Source organism: Delphinapterus leucas, chromosome 3 (genome assembly GCF_059928025.1).
Source record: "Delphinapterus leucas isolate spDelLeu-1000000601 "Yukka" chromosome 3, BTC_Dleu_Yukka2, whole genome shotgun sequence".
NCBI classification, from domain to species: Eukaryota; Metazoa; Chordata; class Mammalia; order Artiodactyla; family Monodontidae; genus Delphinapterus; species Delphinapterus leucas.
In genome coordinates this window covers 20,387,874-20,412,351 of record NC_143131.1, presented here as the reverse complement: position 1 = coordinate 20,412,351, position 24,478 = coordinate 20,387,874, and positions in this window count along the sequence as shown.

The window sequence follows — 24,478 nt, the reverse complement described above, 5'->3', positions numbered from 1 at the left end:
TAAGGTGTTTCCTTTAAATTTTTTGTAAAGGTTTGCTTAGTTAAGATTTTTTCTGAAGATTATAGAGCCATAATTCTGAAACATCAGTTCTGTCATTTTATTCAGTTTATCACAACATAATTGTAGGTTATCAGTGATCCTAGTCTACAAGGAAAAGAACTAATCAATTATTTAAGTTATATTATTAAGTAATATCCATCTGTCTCTCCAAGCAACTTAAAATTATGCCTATCCTATATTATCTTAAACGGTATTTTAAAACACTTTTTCATTGTGTCTAATTATATTTCTAATGTTACCAGAACTATATACGCTATCTTACGTGAAATAGACTCATGAGGAAATTGTTTTATCCTAATATTTTTTTCTCTTCTATAGAAGGGGATAGGAAGGAAATTTATAAGGTAATCAGTAGTAGATTGAAAAATAGACTCACAAACTATATAGCCAAATCCTAATTCATGAAACCTATGACTGTTACCTGATATGGCAAGAAATGGTCTTTACTAAGTATCTTTAAATGGGGAGTTTATCCTGGATTATCTGAATGGGCCCGAAATGCAGTAACATGTATACTTATAAGTGAAACCATATGGGAGATTTGAAACACACAGAGGGGAAAGCATGTTAAGGAGGAGTGAGAAATTTGACGATGCCAGCCTTTAAGACTGGAATAATGTGGCCACAAGACAAAGCATTATGGCAGGCATTAGAAGGTTAAAACAGGCAAGGAATGCATTCTTCCCTAGACACTGATAGGAGAGCATCCCCGCTAGCACCTTGATTTCATCTAATCATACTGGTTTTGGACTTCTGACCTTCAGAACTGTGAAAGAATACATTTCTATTGTTTCGAAGCCCCTACCTTTGTGGGAATTTCTTGCCACAGTCAGAAGAAAGTGATACAGGTCCTGGTACCTTTTAACCAAAGTTTCGAATAGAATTTTTTTTTTTTTTTTTTTGCGGTACACGGGCCTCTCACTGCTGTGGCCTCTCCCATTGCGGAGCACAGGCTCCGGATGCGCAGGCTCAGTGGCCATGGCTCACGGGCCCAGCCGCTCCGCTGTATGTGGGATCTTCCCGGACCAGGGCACGAACCCGTGTCCCCTGCATCGGCAGGCGGACTCTCAACCACTGCGCCACCAGGGAAGCCCTAGTCTATTATTATCCATACTTTCCACTCAATATTTTTGTGATAAAAATGATGATAAGCGCTTCTAAGCATTCTGATTAGAATTTAGTTATAATGGCTAATATATATATATATTAATTTTCATTATTATATAAATTTATTAAAAATAAAATTTCTCAGATAGGTAAATTTGATATCTCAGACTTTTCATCCTTTAAAGAAAATCTAATCATATAAAACCTAGACACAGTGATATCAACAGAAGAAAATATATTAGTTAATAACTACTTTATATTTCCTCATGCTCTTTTTATTTTTTCTGTCTATATTTAACAAAGAACAATCAGGTAGCTGTGGTTGTGTGCACTCATTATTAAAGGTTATTTTCCTTTTCCAAGCATGAGGAACTTCAGTAGGAATGAATGACAATAAAAGTCCATGAACTTTCCCTAAGATTCTTCAGAATCAGACACCAGGCATGTATTTTCTCACTTGGGTGGGCATCTTTTTAGATTCACTCCCAATATATTACTCAAATAGAAACATTTCAAACAGAAATGTAAGATGTGTTTCCAATAATATATTCTACTAAATCCAAGATGCTGTTTATTTGAAATATATGATGAGATAAGAGTCAGAGATAACAGTATAAAATATTGTTTAGAAACATCAGAAACAATTATGGATATGTGAATATACACAAGTTAGTATAAATAACATATTTCCTAGCTCAGTCCCTGGAGGAGGTTTAGAAGCAGTGGTGTTCCAGTAGCAAGGAAAACACCTAGTGCCTAGATCTTGGTTCCTAAGACCATTCTACACTAAAAGCAACCAGCATCCTTGAAATATTGCTGAGTCTAGGGCATATAATATTAGCATGGACTATCTTAGAGTATCAGAAGTTAAGAAAGGAGTCTGAAAATGTAAGCTCGATAAACATAGTGATGTGGTATGTCTAAAGGATACAAAGCCAAGTGAAAAGAGCTCACAAAGGCCAAAGCTGGACCGAATTGTGCAACAAAGTAGTGTGGAATTAAATTATAACACAAAATACAAAATATCCATGGGTTCACACTGATATACATAAATTACTGAATGAATAAATACACAAACAAGATGGGGAGAATAGGCAAATCTTTCCTACAGACAAAATTTCAAATAAATTTTGTAGTTATTTCCCCCACAAGGAGGTGGACTTCTTACCCTTGAGCATGGGCTGCACTTAGTGACTTGCTTCTACAGGGCACAGTATAGAAAGGGAGAAGAAAAGTCACTTTACAGTACAGAATTGAGACAAACACTGTCTCAGTCAGCTGATCAAGATTAGTATCAACAGTAATAAGTTATGCTGGTTGACATGCGCCCTTGATATGAAGTGGTGAGAATGACTTTACCTCTGTAGTCTTCCTCCAAAAACCAGTCTAATGAAAAAAAAATTAGATCATTCATCCCCCTTCATCTAATTGTGAGAAAAACATCAGGAAAATTCCAATTGAAAGATATGTAAATGTCTGATCACTACTTTTCAAGACGCATGAGGTCATCAAAAACAAGGAAAATCTGAGAAACTATCACTGTCCAGGAGAGGGTGAGGAGACGTAAAGACTAAATTCAATACATCTGGAACAGAAAAGAACATTAGGAGAAAAACTTCTGAAATCAGAAAAAAGTATCTATATTAGTTTATTTGAGTTCATGTATCACAGTGTATCAAAAGTTGTGACAAATAAACTATTGTATATAAAACACTAACAATTGGAGAAATTAGATGGGGGTATACAAGAACTCTGAACTGTCTTTGAAGCTTTAAGTAAATGTTCTAAAATATATGTTAGAAAAACATATTTGACATGACAACTCTGTGTATGTTTGTCTTTCCAGCTCTGTTCGACTCTATTTGGGAATATAGTCCATTTGGAACTCAATAGCACTTTCGAGTTTTAAAGGATGCCAGCCTTCTTAAAGGTAAGTGCCATTTAAATATCATCAAGATGTATGCTTTTAACCTCTTAATAAATACTTTAAAATTCAAATTCTTTTTAAAACTTCTTTACTATTTAAAATACATGTTTCATTAGAAATCAGAATATTCAATTGTTTATATACTTACAGGTGGTTGACATAAAATAACAGAACCATGAAACCTAAGTAACCATTTCTTTTAGCAAGGATTCTGTACATTTGAGCTACTTTATTATATTTTTCTCACACTGTTTCAATTTACATGCAGATTTTTGAGAAGACCTAGTGGCTATGTACTTCCAAAAGAACATAAATTGATTTTCTTCCTTTTATATTCTTTTTTATGACACTTTGCCCACTCCCTCATAATTAGTGGATATTACTTTTGTTAAATTGGGTATGTCTTATCTCAAAGGCAAACCTTTGAAGATGAAGCTCTGACACAAGAACAAAGAGACAATGTCACAAATTCTCGTCTTTATTAATATTAATATGACAGAGTCTAGTTCAATTGTTTCTTCAGAAGGCAATTGTAGGCTGATTTTCCTTTGCTGATGAGAAATCTAAACCCTGAGATTTAGACATCTACAGTTAACCTTCTAGAAACAATAATTAAAGCACCACCTTGACACTCCTTGCTTGGTAAATGTAGCATCTATTCTTAGGCTACAGTCAAAACAAGTTTCATTTTCTCAGTTCTCAATCTGTGATCAATTAAGATTAACCATGATATAATAGCTCAGAAAGAAAAGGTTAAAGAGATAAGGCAACTATGTAATTAAGCTAATGTGGCTTTATGGATCTTGCTGTGATATTTGTTCAAAGTCTCTCTGCATACTCATATTTAATAAATAGAAAAATTATACCTTTTCTTTTTGTTTTTAACTTTTCTTTTATGAGATACATTCATTCAAAAATGTTATGCGTTAATCTACCTTTACAACATCAATTAACTTCAATTTGTCAGATCTGAGGACAAATTTTAAATTTTTTCAGTATTAAAACTTTGAAATAAAATTATTAACCATTTTATATTTCAAACACTACTGATTCCTAATCCTTTTGTTGTCATCCATTTATCCTTTAATTTGTTCTCATAAATATTCAGATCTACCTTATAGAAAATATCTTACTTTTACTTTGTAAAATCTTTGTATTTTATAGAAAATTTGAATAGTTTTGAAATCTCTGATTCTAAATAATTTTGGAGTGGGGTTTTTATTCCAGAACTTATACTAGGATTGATAGGGTAAGAGAGGTTAACACTTCACATTTTATTCCTTTAACCAGAAACAGATCCTTCTTACAAAACCATGATTTCACCAAGCTAAATATTATCTGTGATACAAGAATGAGTAATACAAAATTAATACCATACCATTATAATTATTAATGCAAGACTTTGCATCTTTCACTTTAAAGCTTAATGAAGCATTAAAACGTCCAAAGATCCAGATGAAAGAGAAACATACTCTTTTTAAATGTCCTTTGGTTCTCCCTGTGCTATAACTGAAGATTAAAAGAAATACATGAGCTTGATCATCATTTTACTTAAGAATAGTTTAGAGATAATAGCTTGAGAATGAGTAAATTTAAAGAAATTAGAATGTTCACTTGTTTTCAATCAGGAGAGAGTTCAGATTAATGCAGAAGACATTTGAAGAGAATGGCTTGAAATTGTTTCCCTTTTAGTATAAGGGTTTTCATAAATTTCACATGTGAAAATAGACCTGAAAGTAATCTCAGTGGAATGATATAGTAGAATAGACTGAGGGACTTCCCGGTGGTTCAGTGGTTAGGACTCGGGACCCAGGTTCAATCCCTGGTTAGAGAACTAAGATCCCACAAGCTGCATGGCGTGGCCAGAAAAGGAAAAAAAAAATAGACAGTGATATCCAAGAACATTGACGATATAGGTGTCAAGGGAAACAAATTTAGTATTAAAATATTTGTCTACTGTTAATTTATTTTTCAATACATTAATGTCCTGGAGCCTGTTTACAATCCCAGCACCTCCTTCTGTAAATTCTTTTCTGAACAAAGAAAGAGCAGTCTATTTCTCCTTTAACATTTCACAAAATTTACTGTTTATTCTACTCACTTCTTACTTATGTCCATGATTGCCTAATAAGTAATTAGATTATTTTTATAAATTATGTCAAAAGAAAAGAAATAAATCATGTGTTTTTCATATGGTCAAACAGCACACTTGACTATTTATAGAATCCTTTTTTGTTTCAATATGAAAAATGCTATGATTGCAGGGAAGTTGGGATGGGATTCCATTCTTCATGTTTTGGTTGAAAGGGAAGGGAAAACACAGGAAAAGGCCATTTGAGCTGATTTTAAAAAGAAGTACATACAAATATGTAAATAAGAGGGTATAGATGTATAAAAGGCATGAAGATATGTAATATTATTTCATATGTGGTGGATTTTATAACATTTCAATAGGACAAAGAGGTGAAGTGTGGTTGCAAAAGGAAAATGTTGGGAATTCACACAGAGACTGAGACTGACACAGAGGCAAACAAATCAAGGATCTATCTTGAAAAATAAAGCCCTTAGGCCGTAGGTATGAATATCAGGTCCTGACACTGAGAGAATATCGCCTCTCAGCCGTGACAAGGTGAAACACAATCTGATGGACACCGAGGGAGCAGTAGACCTGCTCAGCTAGGACTGGATTAGAGCATATCTGGTTGTAGTGCTCACAACATCCTGCTGGGTTGACAGCAGGGTTCAAAAATGAACTGCAGAGCCATCTGTTTAAGAAAGAAATATACTTTGTAAGGCATTATTAAAAATCATTAAAATTTTTTTTTTGTTAGTGTAGTTTTCCCCTGATGGGTTATTGTTTGGGTTGCAATTAGCACATATGAAGAAAATAAATGCTGGAATATTTCTATTTTTGGGTAATTGTCAAAGGTTAGTCATGTGAAACATGCCTGTTAGGATTGCACAATGGACTTGTCATTGGGAATTATGACTCATCATAGACACAGAATAATAAGCACAGAAAAGAAAGGAAAATACAGAGCGAGTTGACTATTTCAACTTAGACTCTGCTAGGCTTTTTATTCAGAAGAAAAGAATTGTTCCAGTTACTCATGATTGTGACATGCTTCCAGGATATTAAAACAGGTTTGCTACCAGTGATATCAGTACAAGAAAAAAAAAATCTGAAAAAAGATGCCCCAATCTTCCATGGATTCTCCTTCGTGTAATTTTCTCTTTATTTGCTCAATATTTAGTTTTAAATATCCACAAGATGCTCTTAAAATCTTGCTTGCTTGGAGACTCAGGTCACTTACCTGCATCTTTATTCCATAGCACATATTTTTAGCTAATTTTAAAGGTTACCTTCCTTCTGAGAACCTAAAGGTGGTATTCCTTAAATAAAGAAGAAAGATAAATAAATGGGAGGGTTTTTTTTTCTAGCTTTAAAGTAGTCCTATTTATATGTCATGCTGCTTTGATGTTATGTGACAGGTCATAATTCAGGCCATTGTGCTATCATTCAGTTTAGCTTAAAATTCTTCAGTACACAAGCAACTAAAAATGCACATGGTCTTTGTTCTAATAATAAAAAAAAAAATCCTGCAGGAGAGATGAAGCGAATGCTTTGTTATGGTCTATGGGACAACAATCCATAATTTACTTTGCAGATGTCTGTAATTTAAGCAGCAGGCAGAACAACCACACAGTTGTAGCTGCTCTGGGGAAAGAATACCAAGAGACTCATAAATCATGGTGAGGATTAAAAGCAATGAACATTCATCTTCTTAACCTCGTAAAGGCAATATTGGAAAGCCAAGGATTAGAACACAGGGAGCACGCAATCTTGTGCAGTGATAAAATGTGTCAAGAGTTTTTAAGGCTTCTCTCAGTTAGCATTGACCTGCCATTTGCAAGTCAGCAGAACATAATTTTAAAGTTGATTTTAAAGAGGCCCCTTCTACATCCTAATAAATTGAGTAAGTGATGAGATATATTTCGAGGGTGTATTAAAAGTGGAGTCAACTTACGTGGAAAAGCTAATCATTTTCTCAGATTGAAACATGTTTCTTCTTTGACAGTATATGGAAGATAACCTTAAAATATCCAATCCTAAAAGATCTTCATGTTTAGTTAAACGTGTTTAAATAGTGAAATGTCATGAGAAAATTGTAAATTCAGAATAGTCAAATGAAGCAGATAAAGACAGCTGGGCCTCTTCTATAACATTTAGTAAACAAATGGCCTGTTACTAATTGTTTATATTTGAAAAATTATTCTAATCAAAGGTCTTTGGATGCAAATGAGTAAATCATGCACAGTAAGAGGTTTCATTTTTTGTTGAAGATAGAAACTTTAATCAAATTTTAAAGCTCTTGAAAAGTAGTAATTTGTTAATTTTCTCAGTGTTCTTTTAAATCACATTCATAATACAACTGAACTTGGCAATTTTATAAAAACACCAGGACAGAGCAGAGAATAGTAAAATCATTTTTCAAGGATAATTATTGAGCCTATTAAGGAGACACAAGTAGATTCCAGTTTCTGATTCCCTGGTTTAATATCAAATATCCCTTGGTAATGTTTCTTTTAATGTAGCCAATACCTAATTATCTATTTGAGTTAAGGGGAGCTATAGTGTTGTAAACCCAGAGTGGCTGATAATTAAAATATATATTTATATTTAGCATTGAAATGTATTTTGAGTTCATATTTGAACATGATTTTATCTGACATTTTGGAACACCACAACTTGTCTTTGAAAAGCAGAGCAGAATAGCACATCTTTTAATTTGGGCTACCTCTGCACGGGGTGAACCCTCTTCTATACTTCAAGCTTGAGACAAATAACCTTTCTTTCCATTTGGCAGGTAATCCTATACTACTCTAATTTAGTCCAAATATCTTTATATATATATATATATATAAATGTATTTATTTATTTATTTTGGGCTGCGTTGGGTCTTTGTTGCTGCACGTGGGCTTTCTCTAGTTGCAGCGAGCAGGGGCTAATACTCTTCATTGCGGTGCACGGGCTTCTCATTGCAGTGGCTTCTCTTGTTGCAGAGCAGGGTCTCTAGGTGAGCAGGCTTCAGTAGTTGTGGCTCACGGGCTCTAGAGCGTAGGCTCAGTAGTTGTGGCACACAGGCTTAGTTGCTCCCTGGCATGTGGGATCTTCACGGACCAGGGCTCGAACCCGTGTCCGCTGCATTGGCAGGGGGATTCTCAATCACTGCGCCACCAAGGAAGCCCTCAAACATCTTTTTAGCTACCACTTTTCCTTCCTCTGGAATGGTGATTAAGTACCATATGCTTTGATACAAGCTTGTGTAATGATTTTAGAGTAAAACAGCTTTGTTGTATTGTATGTCATTGCATTTAGTTGTTCCTTTATATGTTTTCTAACAACATTGTACTGAACTTCCCAGGACCAGTTCGAGGCAAGGAGGGCATAGAACTTTGAGACTCAGTGAGGCTTCGTTGCCACATAAACTAAAACCAGTATTAAGTAAATGGGAGAAACTTGCTGTATATTTTTGCACTAAAAATGGGCTAAATCACTTTTGACTTCATAACTACACCTGCTATTTAATCACAAACTTATGGGTCCCAGAGTCTGCTAAAAAACTATAAGCTACTATTTAAAAAGAGCAAATATTTGCATCTATGTCTACATATCAAAATTAGTTTTTAAATTATTATTAAATAGGGAGAATAGAGAGAAATGATATTATATTTTAAATGTATTTTAATATCATTTTAAAATTATTTTTTATATTTCAGATACCTCTGTAGAGTGGGTGACATGCAGACAAAAATTAATTCACTTATCCTCTTTATTTTTTTCCTTAATGATTGTCTCCCTAGTTTAAATAAAGCATCCAGTGCTTGGTAGGGAGGGGACATAAATTATACTACAGATTCATGGATTAATTTACTCAAAAATATTATTGAAAACAATCTGTACATTACTTTGTGCCAAGGACTCTCTGGGTAGTGTATAAATTTGTGAAACATATCATTAAAAATTACTAACCATGTTGGTGCTTACATTTTTGCGAAAAGAATAAAAGTAAAGAAATTATATAACATGTAAATCATATTTAAATTATAGCTAAATCAATTTATAGAAAATGAGAAATGCTGTACCAAAAATAAGCTGAGAAGAGTGATAGGAAGTTTCTGTGCTGGAGAGCAAAGGGGAAATAGTATTTTGCAGAATTTAAAAACATGGTTAACTGAAGGCCTTCCCAATAAAATGACATTTGGAAAGATGTGAGAAAAATGTGGGAGCAACCATGCAAATATCTCAAGAACAGCATTGTGAAGTCAACTACACATTTCAGGGTGAAAAGGTGGGAGCTATTTGACGTACATCATCAAAACCAAGCAAGATCAGTGCGACAGAAGCTGAGAGAGAGAGTGGGAAAGGAGTGTAGGAAATGAGCTCTGATAGACAGTGGACCTCATGGGCAGGGTAAGGACTTTGCTTTTTCCTCTGAGTGAGACCAGAAAGCATTGGATGGACCTGGGTAGAGCAGTACCATGATGCATCTTATCTTTTTTTTTTTTGCGGTACGCGGGCCTCTCACTGTTGTGGCCTCTTCCGTTGCGGAGCGCAGGCTCTGGACGCGCAGGCTCAGCGGCCATGGCTCACGGGCCCAGCCGCCCCGCGGCATGTGGGATCCTCCCGGACTGGGGCACGAACCCGCGTACCCTGTATCGGCAGGCGGACTCTCAACCACTGCGCCACCAGGAAAGCCCGAGGCATCTTATCTTTGAAGGGGACTTTTCTGGCTGCAGTGTTGATGATGCACTATAGGGGCACAGTCCTGGAATTAGAGAATCCTTCTTAAGGCAATGATAATAACACAGGTGTGCGATGATTATAGCTGGGAACTGGGAGACAGCAGACCAAAGAGTGAGAAGTAGGAAGATTGAGACTAGATGATTTGGTGGCGAATGATATGTGTGGTGTGAAAAGATGGGAGAGGTCCAGGGTAACTCCATGATGTGTGGCCTGCAAGGTTGGAGGATGGTTTTGCCATTAACTGAGTATGCAAAGTCTGAGCTGCCTTTAAACATCTTAAAGAAATGTTGACTAGGCAGTGGGATATATTTACATGAAATTCAGGAATGAGTTCCTCTGGTGTATAAATCCTATGACATTTGACCTGTATGCATTGTTAAACAAAAATATAAAATCCCCTATATATCAGGTGCTTTTCTAAGCTTTTCGTATGTAATGGCTCATTTAATTTAATCCTCATAACAGATTTATGAGACAGGTACTAATAATACTATCCTCATTTTATAGAGGAGGAAAATAAGACTAAGAGGGTAAAGTAATGTTTTCCAAGATTGCATAGTTGGTAAGTGGCACAACTGGGATTTTAACACAGGCAGTCCATCCCTAGATACCATGCTCTTAGCCACTACTATATCCTCACAGTAAAATGGGTTTAAACAACTTGATACAGGATTAGGTCTCTAATGGAGCAAGTTTAGAGAACAGTAAAGATACACGAACTAGGTTCATGGGAGCTATAGTGAAAAGAAGTCCGGGAGATGAAGAAGAACTGAAAAAGAAAAAAAGGGGTCAGTGCAGGAGTGGAACAAGAAGAGAGGTGTCCTGACATCACATGAAGGAAGTGTTTCAACTGGGTCAAGTGTAGCCGATCAATCCGAAAAAAAATAAAAAAGAAAGAAATCAGGACTGAGAACAGACCATTGGAATTCACGACCTAAATTTTGTTGTTTACGTGGACAAGAGCAATGTTGATGGATTGGTGAGCAAAATTTTTATGAGACAGCAATGGAAACAAAATAAAGACAGAGTTAATTTTCAACATCAAGGCAGTAGCTTGAAGGGAGTGGTTAAGAAAAATATTTTCCTAAATACCTTTAGCTCCCATTTAGTATTAAGGGATAGGTGTGGCAAAAGAAATCATGAAATTGCTCTAATATTTCTGTGATAATGAAAGCTTGATGTGAGAAGATGGCAGCACAAATGGTGCTTTCCACAACAGCTAAGTCACGAGGCTTAATGCCCCATGGCCAGTTTAATGAGAAAAATATGACATAAGGGCAGTATTGCTGGCTGGTTTTTGGGGGAAGCATGTTAAGATGGTAATGAGAGAAAGGATCAGTTCATCTCAGGGCATGCAAGGTGATTCATTGAAGGATGGAGCTAAACACAGGGAGGGCTAAGGAATCTTTTCTCAGTGCTTTTGGGTACTTGAGAAAACACCTGTACAAGGTGGCCACTCCAACACCTGCAGCCTCAGGAGAATGAAGAGGCTGGAGCAGCATGGTTGACAGAGAAAGGGCCTGGCTGAGCTGAGAAGAATAGGTAACATGTTTATTTAGCTGAAAGTGTCAACAATATGTAACAAGTAAGCTCAAGAAAGCAACTCGACTCAATATACCTGAGCAGATGGCAGTCACCCCAAAAGGCAGCATCACCAGTGTTCTAGAAAGCCCCTTTCCTCCCAACTCTACAAGGTCACATGAGCCCCTTCTATCTTAAATACAAGCCCAGGGAGGGATGTGAAAGACTGAACAATATCCCAAATATCGTGATATACATCTTCACAAACTACTTAAATTTTTAGACGTAACAAAATTTTAAACTGGAGATGGTGTTGCTCACGAGAAAAGTCATATCAGGCCTGAAAACAAAGGCGTAACATTTTGATTGCGTATCTGTATCTTATTGCAATACAATCTATGACTGCAATTCATGCCACTATGAAAAGAACACTTAGGACAAGTGCCTTCTTATCATTTGGGGGCGCTGGCTGAAACTAATCTTAAATAATATGCAATATTTGAATGTTTGTTTAATAAATGCCCATGGTGAAAATATAGGTAGATGAAGTTTAAAACATCTATTTTTAACAGTATAAGTAGGTAGATAAAGGTATAAAGTTTCTTCAGACTTATTTACTATATATCCTATTAATGGAATTACCCTATGAGATGCCTCAAAGTAGATTTATATCTGATCTTTGGATATCACAAAAATATAGTTCTCGAAAAATCAGAGTACAATAATATCATAAGAAAGATTACAATTTGTATGTATAATAAATCTGAAGGAATTAATTACCTGGTTGGTTTACAATCAAAACAGAATCACTCCTTCTAAGTCTATAAAAATCTCAGTATTTATCTATGGTATTTAGAATGGCGAAACATCTGAAATGCTTCACTAAGCAGTTCTAGAAGCCTGGCAGTGATTTACGTTGTTCCACATCCAGTGGTCAGAAACCCTGCATCATCATTTCTTGATAATATTCCTTGCATCTTTATGTGCAGAGTCTGTGGCAACGCTGAGTTTCATCGACTCTTCATTACAATTGTGAGTTTCTTTATGACCTTTTATCATATTCCAGTTCCACTCTCGGGATTTCTGCATCTTCTCCTGATCCTACAACCTTACTTGTTACAGCTTCCATGCTGTAGCCCTCCCTCCTCACTTCCTTGTACAAGCACCCTTAGCAGGAACAGCTTTCTCACTGATCTTACTTCTTACAACCACTCATGCAGCCAAAATTTGGGGGGAGATGCAGATTATTTAAGTACAATATAAGTTTGTCTTTAACCCATTTGGGATTCTTATTCTATTTTAAAACACATAGAGACATACTTGTGGTTCATGGTTAAAACAAACTGTCATATACATTTCAAGTTACCAAGGAAAGATTCTATGTGGCGCAGGTCAAAATAAACCTACATTAGGTTTCAGCACTTTTCCCAGAGCATGCGATTCAGAGTCAAAAGAATACTTTTTTATTTCATCAAACTTATATGATGAATGAAGCATTTGCATTACATTCTGAGTAACAAAGTAGTTTCTACTCCATTGGGCATTTTAGTTTGCCTGGGTAGCTTAGTTTCCAGTAGTTTGATGTCTTAGATTTGGCACAGAATTGTAGATAGTACCAGCATAGGCTTCCTGCTGGATTCTCTATATTTGAATCCAGCATAGCTATGTATTAGTAGTATAAGCTTGGAAAAGTTATTTTACCTCTCCATGCCTCATTTCTTTTTTCTATAATATAGAATATTATAGATCTAAGAAGAGTATTGCATTTCATAGGGTTGTTATAAAGATTATGTGAGTTAATATCTGTGTATACTATTTGTAAGTACTTAGAGCAGTGTCTACCCTGTAAAAAATCAATTGAAGTCTGTGAAGTAAGTCAGAAAGAGAAAAACAAATACCGTATGCTACCACATATATATGGAACCTAAAAAAAAAAAAAAAAAGATTCTGATGAACCTAGGGGCAGGACAGGAATAAAGACACACGTAGAGAATGGACTTGAGGACACGGGGAGGGGGAAGGGTAAGCTGGGATGAAGTAAGAGAGTAGCATGGACATATATACACTACCAAATGCAAAATAGATAGCTAGTGGGAAGCAGCCGCATAGCACAGGGAGATCAGCTCAGTGCTTTGTGACCACCTAGAGGGGTGGGATAGGGAGGGTGGGAGGGAGATGCAAGAGGGAGGGGATATGGGGATATATGATATACGTGTGCATAGAGCTGATTCACTTTGTTATACAGCAGAAACTAACACAACACTGTAAAGCAATTATACTCCAATAAAGATGTTTAAAAAAATCAATTGAAGTGATTTTTAATAAATAGGTTATGTTCTTCTTTGTTTTTCTCTGGAATTTGGAGAGAATGGAATACTCTCTTCTAAGTTTCTCTGATGCCAGAAATCATAGGTCTCCTTTCATTTCAAGCTAGCCAACCCTCATTGCAAACATTTAAGAAGTTCATGCTCAGTTTATATATTTTTTCATAAATTCCATTATATTCTCAGTGATTGTTTTTTTCTAAACTTTGTTTTTCTCATATTTCCAAATTTATTTCTTATGTTGTTCTGCTAATTACGTCACCATTCATTTAATAAAATGTCTTAAAATAAACACCTATTTCTGACATATAGATGCACACATATATCTATATATTTACATGAGTATATATATATATATGTGTGTGTGTGTGTATCTATGTGTGTATCTATGTGTATATATGTATCTCTCAACTTGTCAGACTCATCATATCATAGCAAGACTTCACTGTCATATTTAGTCTGCTATTTAAACAGCGGGTAGACACAAGGTCCTTGGAAAAATAAATTATTTGTACATAACACATAGAGCCCTGTAGCCCTGTTAATTTAATTAATATCTACAAAAATATAATCTCCTCTTCTAGCTTTTAGTAATTATTTTCCCACATATGAATGGCATATTAACATGGTCAGTGTTCAAAGATTCTTAATGAACATTGTAAAGACATTTTTCCACGAAGAGCAGTAGGCTCCTCTAAAGTTTTTGCTGCTTATGACAAGACAGATGGAGAAATTCATTTTTTAAGCATGATATTTATTCCATCTTTCTATGTTGTTTGAAATCCATTCTTCCTCTTGCCCCTAAGGTATGCCTGTCTTCTAAGCACACCTTTGAAACTAGACAGAAAGCATATGTGCTGTGTATCTATTGGATCTGACAGAAGAGGTGAAATATAGGATAACTGCACTGTTTGTTGTACAAAAGGGGGTTTCCTTTTTGCAACCTGTATTCCTTCCATAGTGCAAGATGCTGTGCTGTGGCCTTCTGATAGTTTAATTATCATCCCATTTCATTCCACAGCAAGCTGCGTCCTCTTAAAGCTAGGGAATATTGAAACTTGGCATAAATGTCTCTGGAGTATGCTTATGACTTAAATTGGAACTCCAACCGTATCACAGAGCACTCCTTGTGTTTCCAGAGCAGCAATAGGCAATTCTACTGATAAATTTATCCTGACCTTATATATCTTACAAGGCTCCTCACGGGCCTTATTGGTTTTGTAGCTTTATTTAGAGCCACTCTCCACCCTGTACTCTGTGCTAAACCATATGCACTGCAAAACCTTCCATTTCTCAGCTACAGCCCTACTCACTTATGGGGCCTTCACCTGCTCAGACTCTGCCCAGAACTTCCCTCCTCGCCTGCCCATCCACACACCCTGGACCATCTCCCGGCTCACAATACAGACATCAGTCACTCTGTTCTTCACACCTTCCTCATCCCCAAAATCTGTCAGGTTCCTTTTGTTTGACCATCTCATCATGTTGGTTTATTGGCTGTATAAATGTGGGTACCTGATATTAAATTGCAGATTTCAAGGTCCCTTAGCCTCATCTCCGGTCCTGTCTCCACTCTGCCCAGTGGCCCATTCTCAGTCCAGCGTATTCCTATCACACTGGCCTTCTTTCAGTTACTCAGCCTTTCCTCCCACTTCAGCGGATCTATATACTTTTCTATCTTTAAAGGAACAAATGTATGCCCTTCCATCCTTGATTACATGACAGAATTTTACTCAATTTCTAGATCACCTCAAAGGACAATTTATTCAGGGAAAAATAGATTTTAAAAAAGGATTCATCTAGTGATTTACATAAAATGAGCCCAAATTATAAGCAGCACTTACATTGCATTAACTGTTCCGCTGATAATTTGAGTTGAGAGGTATGGTCATCATCAGGGATTCTGGGACCCAGAAGATTTAGGTATGATTCAAAAGTATGTGAAATGTGGCATCGTACTTTAAGTGGGTTCAAAAAGTTCAGTCATATAAAATTAGCCATCGCATCACTGCAAGGCAGTGAAATGATGAAGATAGAAGTAATTGCCAATCACAGTACATCTAAACTGTGTTGCTGAGGGGTGCATAATCGTGGTGATTCACTCCAATAAACTGGTATAAATCGAGGGTTCAGTCAAACGTAACAGATGTCACTATGTTAATTTTTATGCAGAAGTACATTTAAAACTATGTTAGGGTAGGAGGTGCAAGTGCTATCTGGACTTCCTGGAATGAGACTTAGAACATCATCAAAGGAATGGTCTGCCCAAGGCTTTTCTCCATTGGGTACAATAACGAGACTGGAGGAAAAGGGCTAGCTCTAGGACCAAACCATCTTAGTCAGGATTTGTGGATCAAGAATCCAGCACAGGGACTTCCCTGGTGGCGCAGTGGTTAAGAACCCGCCTGCCAATGCAGGGGACACGGGTTCGATCCCTGGTCCAGGAAGATCCCACATGCCACGGAGCAACTAAGCCCGTGCACCACAACTGCTGAGCCTGCACTCTAGAGCCCGCGAGCCACAACTACTGAGCCCAGGCACCACAACTACTGAGCCCTCACACCTAGAGCCCGTGCTCCGCAACAAGAGAAGCCACCGCAATGAGAAGCACGCGCACCGCAATGAAGAGTAGCCCCCGCTTGCCGCAACCAGAGAAAGCCAGCGCACAGCAGCGAAGACCCAACGCAGCCAAAAGTAAATAAATAAATAAATAAATAAATAATCCAGCACAGCATGGTTAGCTGCAGGAACACATGACCTTCAGTACAAGCAAGTATCCGGAAGCTGTGATGGAAGAGCTGGCTGAGACCCGTGCCCTGCTGCCAGATCTAGACCAGTGACTGGGTGATCCTAACATCACTGTCCTTTCTCTTTCTGCGGAACTTTGTTCCCAGATGAATTCAGATATCTTAGAGAACATCTCATTGGCAGTAAATAAACCACTTAAAGTTCTAGCTTCGAAAGAATCTGGAAAGTGGAGTTTTACCTTCCAGGACCTGCCAGACTTAAAGCAACACTAGGAGGAATCTGGATACCAGCTGCTCAGTAACGTAATGCAGCATCTTTACACACTGTTATCTAGCATGAAAAAATATTTTGCAAATATTAAGTTGAACCATTCATAACTGCTGTTTTTGTAGAGAAAAAAATGAGTGAATAGTGCCATTCTTATTATTCAAATTATATGCATATGAATGGCACTAATTATGAAAATTAAAAGAAATACTTGTTATTGACAGTGTTAATAGGCTGGATTAGGATAATAGACCATTGGATAGGGATGCTATTTATAAGTTTTAAATTTATACTCTGAACACATATAAACTATTCCCCATAAAAAAGAATATTCACAATGATCAAATGTTAATTGTGTTTTGATTTCCTTTTCACCTTGTCGGTGGAGGAATCTCTGCTCTGGAGTTATGGTGATGGCTGAAAGCAGAACACCTGACACTGGACAGGTGAGATTGACAGTAGGTTTTTAGTCCCATATACTGGCAGCCTAGGACAGGAGGACGCTGCGTTGCACAGGGCCACATGGGGGCTGCACTTGGGAAGAATGAACGGCTAAGGGCTGTGGTAGGCAGGCTTCAGAATAACAAGGGGATGAGATGGTCTCTGGTTCCTGCAGGAGGATGTGATTGGCTTGTGTGAACAATCTTGTGGGCTGTCAGGACACTGACATTTGCCCCTCAGGGAAAATCAGATACTGTGCCTGGTGCCTACGACTAGAAGGGTTGTTTGAGCAGGCATCTTATCCCTAGGAACACAGTAGGGAGGAGCAATTGCCATTAGGACATTGGAGGCCCTCCAGGCTTTCCCCCGATGCCAATGCACACATAATATCAGGACTTGATTTTAGGCCTCTTACCACATATGGTGATATGTTTGCACATTACCTAACAGGAACATAAGGGAATGGTATAATTTTTAATAGGAAGTAAATTTATCATTATCAGCGAAGTACTTTTCAAATTTTTCTTATGGGGAATCTTTTACATTGCTCCAAGTTTTAAGTTTAAATTAACTAGCATCAAATGAAATGAAAAATTTAGCTCCTCAGTTGCACTGGCCACATTTCGGGTGCTCAATACCTCATGCACGTGGTTAATGACTGCTGTATAGACTACATTTTATTTTTTTATTTAATTTTTTTTATTTTTGTTTTTGCGGTACGCGGGCCTCTCACTGTTGTGGCCTCTCCCGTTGCGGAGCACAGCCTCCGGATGCGCAGGCTCAGCGGCCGTGGCTCACGGGCCCAACCACTCCGCGGCATGTGGGATCTTCGTGGACAGGAGCTCGAACCCGCGTCCCCTGCATCGGCAGGCGGACTCGCAACCACTGAGCCACCAGGGAAGCCCTAGACTACATTTTAGATGAAGATATGAACACTTAAAAAGTTAAGTTCTTAGCCTAGAGAAAGCAGAGATTACAACTTGATTCCGATCTTGCTGAAAGTATCAGATATTTACATTTCGTCTTTTAAATCACAGGGCTAGCTGAACTTGAGATGTGGAAATAGATACCTCCTTACAAGAGAAGGTATTGGAAGAAACACATACATATTTGGAGGTCCAAATTAAACTTACAAAAATAACTTAAATGAATAGATAAACTGAATCTTCTCTACCTAACTTGAAAATTGTATTCTAGTTTCAATGGTAATGGCAACTTTGAAATAATGTGTGCTCCTTAAACCTTAAACTGATTCTCAGTGCCAAGTATAGTGTCTAGCATATATTCATGTATGCATGAATGAACTTTATTATGTGCATTCATCCAATGGTTCATTCATTTATTCCACAAATTTCCCCTGATGTATTCCAAGCACCGATTTGATTGCCCTGGGATAATGTTGAACAAACCTGATATTTTTCTGCTTTTATGGAGTTTACAGTGTGATTGAGAGGGACAGAAAAGCAATAAATGAATTATTGATTTATAAGAAATGGTTAGGGTTTAATAAAGTACAATCAAGTCAAACTAGCAAGTTGATGTATTAGGAAGACACTAGGAATTCACTTCTGATTGGTGGTCAGAGAAACTCTCTCTGAAGTGAAATAATTTAAGCCCAGATATGAATGGCCAAGAGGAATTGTGATGTGATCACTTGTAGGGGGAGTTTACTAAGCAGAAGCAAGAGCTAGTGTAAAGGTTCTAGGAAGAACAAGCTTGTCATATGTGAGGGACAAAAGAGAATTCCAGGGCTTCCCTGGTGGCGCAGTGGTTGAAAGTCCGCCTGCCGATGCAGGGGACACGGGTTCGTGCCCCGGTCCGGGAAGATCCCACATGCCGCGGAGCGGCTGGGCCCGTGAGCCATGGCCGCTGAGCCTGCGCGTCCGGAGCCTGTGCTCCGCAACGGGAGAGGCCACAACAGTGAGAGGCCCGTGTACCATTAAAAAAAAAAAAAAAAAAAAGGGAATTCTAGGGTGGCTGGATTGAGTAAACAATGTGAGTGAGTGAGAGGATGAAGCCCAAGAGGTTGTCAGGAACCAAATATTGCAGGTCTTGTTGGCTGTGGTGTGGAGTTTGGATCTTCTGTGTGTATTCCCTGGTCATAAGAGTGCATGAAGCAAAAGAATGGCATGATGGCAAAACACAAAATTATTGGTAACTCCTGAGGAGAGCAGTGCAGGGGTTATGGGAGTGATGACATGACATCCGGGAAGAGCTAATCATTGAGACAGATCTTGAAGAATGAGCAGTGTTTTTGACAAGTAATTTTGAAACAGAACTTCATAATCTGTTTGCACTATCTAAAATATTCAAAGCAATATAAAACAGTCTTTGCGCCTGGTTATCTTTCTCTGTTCTCATATTCATGATTTTACCCCAGAAGTGGAATCTAAGTTGGGAAATGGTTAATGAGTGTCTGTGGTGAATCCTGGATATTATCTAACTCTGTTTTAATGTATGCAAATAAAGAATGTGATAGGAATTATATAATGGTTTCAACATTAGAAAAATCCAGAATTTTTATGATTAATATAAAAATTAATGGGGCATTAAAATGATTAAACTGAATAAGCACAAAAACCTCAAACATCAGAAGTACATTTTCTCAGCTTGATGCCTTATGTGGCCATTGCTTCATCTGTATTATGGGAATCTTAAATTTTAGAAAAGGGTAAAATTTCCTAAGTAAGGTATTAATATAGCAAGAGTCACCATTAGAAGCAACATTTTGCTTTAGTTAGATAGATTAAAAAGCATTTATCTTCAGGTGTCCAGAGATCATCAGTGAGAATGTTATAGTAGAAATTTAAAGGACATTCATTAAAGATTTATTTCTCCAAGAAACAAAACAAAACAAAACAAAATCTGCATGATGGTAGAGGAATGAAAAAGTGAACGTTTTAGGAAATGGAAAATTATCTATAATAGGTGATCTGCATGCCTTTTCGAGTGCGATGTTTGTCTACAAAGAAGTCTGGGAAGGTAAATTCGGTGTCCTATTGTTCTGTTCCCTGGATGTCTCTGTAATAGAGTACTCGCCTGGCTCCTTCTCTTTTGCATACCCCACACACTGAACTCTGAAGGTAAGAGGGCAATATCCGCCATGGACCTGCTATCTCTGCTTCTGCAGACAGTTTCTTGGTCACAGCTTCCAATAATCAGGAATGCCATCTGTTATGGGCTGAATTTTGTCCTCCTCCAAAATTCATATTCTGAAGTCCAAACTCTTATTACTTTAGAGTATGACAGGAGATAAGATCCTTAAATAGGCAATTAAATTAATAAGGTCATTAGAATGGGCCCTAATTCAATATGACTTGTGTCCTTATGAGAAGAGGACCTTTGGACACAGACAGGAAAAGAGAGAAGATGATATGAAGACACAGGGATGAGGCAGCCATCCACAAGCCAAAGAGAGAGACCTGGAACAGATCCTTCTCTCATGGTCCTCAGAAGGAACCAACCATGCTAACAATCTGGGACTTCTAGTCTTCAGAACAATGAAACAATTACTTTCTGTTGTCTAAGCCACCCAGTCTGTGGTACTTTGTTATAGCAGCCCTAGCAAAGTAATACACTATCTGTAAGTCACGACAGTGGTTTGTCTATTTCAATGGAATTCAGGTAGTTTTATGTGCAAGGGAAGGGAAGGAGGATTGAAGAGAGCCATGCTTCTACCTCCTCAGTCCACAATGCCAATCCTTAAAGAGTTTTCTGCTTCTACACAAAACCTGTAAAGTTGTATAATCAGAGGTATTGTGTCCTTTCTATGTGTTTACTATAGAAATCTCTTTACTTCTAGAGGAAATAATGTTAATAGCAGCTAGCCATGTGAGATTTATTAAAATATTTATATTAAATAGAAAAAAGCTGGCAAGCTAGGCTCATCTCCACATTTTTAAAACATTGCTGATTAAGGAGACTCCAGAGTTGAGAAATCTGAAGAGCACTTCTTTTCTCTTCTTTTCCTCTATGGATTTTCTGTCTTTGTGGAATGAGCAGTAGATATTTATTAGCGCTTCTTTCTTGGTTCTCCTATTCTCTGACCTGTATTCTAGTATGAGATGTCTTGTTAGGCAGGAATTTCTTGGTTTGATTAACATATTACTATTCGGTAAAATAAGGAGAAAGGAGTGCTCCATGGAATCTAGGCAAAATGGGTAAATATTACATTTATATAGTATACATCTTCCCATCATTGCACCCAAGTTTGACTTGAAATTAGTAAAGTTTTCCTTGTGAGTGAAGAGCATAACATCACACCACCATAAGAATATCAGTTCTGGGCTTCCCTCGTGGCGCAGTGGTTGAGAATCCACCTGCCAATGCAGGGGACACGGGCTCGAGCCCTGGTCTGGGAAGATCCCACATGCTGTGGAGCAGCTAAGCCCATGTGCCACAACTACTGAGCCCGTGTGCCACAACTACTGAGGCTGCACTCTAGAGCCCGCATGCTACAACTACTGAAGCCTGCGTGCCTAGAGCCCGTGCTCTGCAACAAGAGAAGCCACCGCGATGAGAAGCCTGCGCACCGCAACAAAGAGTAGCCCTCGCTTGCCGCAACTAGAGAAAAGCCCGCGTGCAGCAACGAAGACCCAACGCAGCCAAAAATAAGTAAATAAAATAAATAAATTTTTTAAAAAAAGAATATCAGTTCTTCATAAGTGAAAATATTTTTTTCTAGGTATAGTTTAAAAGAAAAGTAAAACCAATGTATTTGTCATTATTGTTTCAGCCATTAACATTTTGCTAATTATGTTAAATGATAATATAATTTAAAATCATGCCTTTCATATCTCAGTAGGCAAACTCAAATGTATCAAAGGACAGTATGAAACTAGGATTTGACATACATTTCAGTGAAAGTGTTTCACTGCACATAAGGCATCATGAAGTAGTCTAAAAATGAAGTCTTTAAATTTGTAACTGCTACATTGAAACTTGCACAACTAATGAGTTTGATAAAATAATGTCCAATTAAAATTTAAACGCCTTAAAATTATTTTTGTGGTCATACCTTCAATATCTAAATTGTAACCAAAATTTTGTCAGAAGCAGAAAGATATTTTAATTTTAATGTCATTATATGGACCAAAAAACCCCTTGATAACCCTGTTATCAAATGGCCTTTCTTTTTAAGATTTAATAGAAAATAGTACTGTTTTAATAGTACCTGGGGTTTGTTTTAATCAGGTATGGTAAGATATGCAGACATGGAAACAGCTGCCATGAAGGAAGTTCTTACTCATAGTTCCCTAGAAACAGGAGGCACAGACATCATGCAGGGTCACATGGGGAAGCACCAGGATTGGTCAGAAGGTAGAGGGAATGAGGGAGAATTGTAGGAGAAGAGAACATATATGGAAACATTTGTGGTTTCTGTGGGAAGGAATGCTTGAGGCACAGCAAACAGATTTAGTATTGGCTAGTTTGAGTAATTTTGATGGACTTTGAGGCATAAGGGCTGTCCTTAGCTGTCTGGTGCCTGACCCTATGTAGGTAATAGCTGAGAATGTGGATCCCTATAAAGAAGGTGGTAAGGGGTATGGGCTCTGGATTGGTTGGCTTGCATATGAAAGATGTACTTCTAGTGAGTTATTTGCTATTTTTAGGAATTAGGTTACTCTGCAGGGTCAGCAAGAGCCCTAGATATCAAAGCATCAGAATATAGAAAATAAAAGGCATAATTCACAAACTGCACTCACTTGATTTCCTTTAGAAAAATTATGATTTTTAAATCTATATTTTTATATAGTTACTATACTGGAAAAATAAAAACATTAAAATAATGATAAGGTAAATTGGCTCAAATGGCATGGTCCTTTTATTTTTTGCTATATTAGCCATTAAAGTCCTTCTGTTTTTGATTTAAATGATTAAGTCACTTTTGCTGCATAACTTAAAAGTAATGAAGGAAAAGCAGACAAAGAATACTGTCAGATTTTGTTTGAAGACTTACTTAGCTGTCATTTTCAGTACTTTTCTATATCAGATATGTCAAATCATGTTAAATCTGAAAACTACATTGGTACGTTTCTTTGTTACGAAGTACTTTCCTCTGAGTTACATCATTCCCAATTCTAGAACATATTACATGATTTTGCTTTTGCCATTAATACTTTACTGTGATGGATATTGTATCAAAATAAGTTATTGAAACCAATTGACATTTATATTACCAGACATTCCTGCTATATGAAATAAATATGATGGATTTATGTAAACAGTCAAGCATATAGTTTTTTTAAAAACTAAACTTTAGTATCCAGGATTTCATGCTAAAATTACATGCTGTTCTCAGATGCTCACATACAGTCCTATGTTTGTGTGAAGTGTCTGCTTGTATGTTTATACACGATTACACATATACACATGTTTGCTTTTGCTTGCCCTGAGGAAAGCAGTTTTTACCTTCTTCAATGTTGCACCTAATTTTTAGTCATTAATCAAAGAAGAGTAGGCATTTTTATAGACATTTTTCATCTCAACGTATGTCACTACATTTCTGCAATTCCAAGATTCAAGATTAAGATTGTTTGGCTTAGCTTTATGGTTTTGTTGTTTTTGTTGTTGTTGACTATTTAATGTATTTCCTTGTATTTGTTGCTTTCTGTGTCCCCAAGTTTCATTTTCTTTCATCTGGCAGCAGAATTGCAGTGATTTCCTTTATTCAATTCAGGAAATCTCTGCTTTTTTGTTCTATCTTTCATTGTCAGTCTATGTGATTTATATTTTACTGCTATTTTCACCTTACCATCCATAATATACTCTATTTTAAAAGTCAATATTATTTCTTGTCTTGATTGTTTGATCAAAAATGCATTTTTCTTAGCATGCATTTAATCTTAAACAGTCTCATTCATGGTTTATCCACAGACATGGCACTATCTGACACCAAAGTTAGGTCAGAAAATCCTTACAAACACCTGAACTTTCCAGACATCAAGGTCTAGGTATAGAAAATGGAGATAATGGCCTCTTCACTGTGAAATCTTTATTGTGTATACATTATAGCTATCCATAGTCACTGTGTATGGTGTTAAGTAAGGTTTTTCAAACCTGTACCATAAAGGTGAAAACTTTCAGCTATAAAATGAATAAGGTCAGATGATCTCATGTAAAACATGGTGACTATAGTTGATAGCAATGGGTCATATAATTGAAATTTGCTAAGAAAAGAACTTAAATGTTCTTATCAAAAAACAAAAAAAAAGTAAATATGTGAATTGATGGGTGGTCTCATTTACTAGTTGAGGGGAATCTTTTCACAATGTA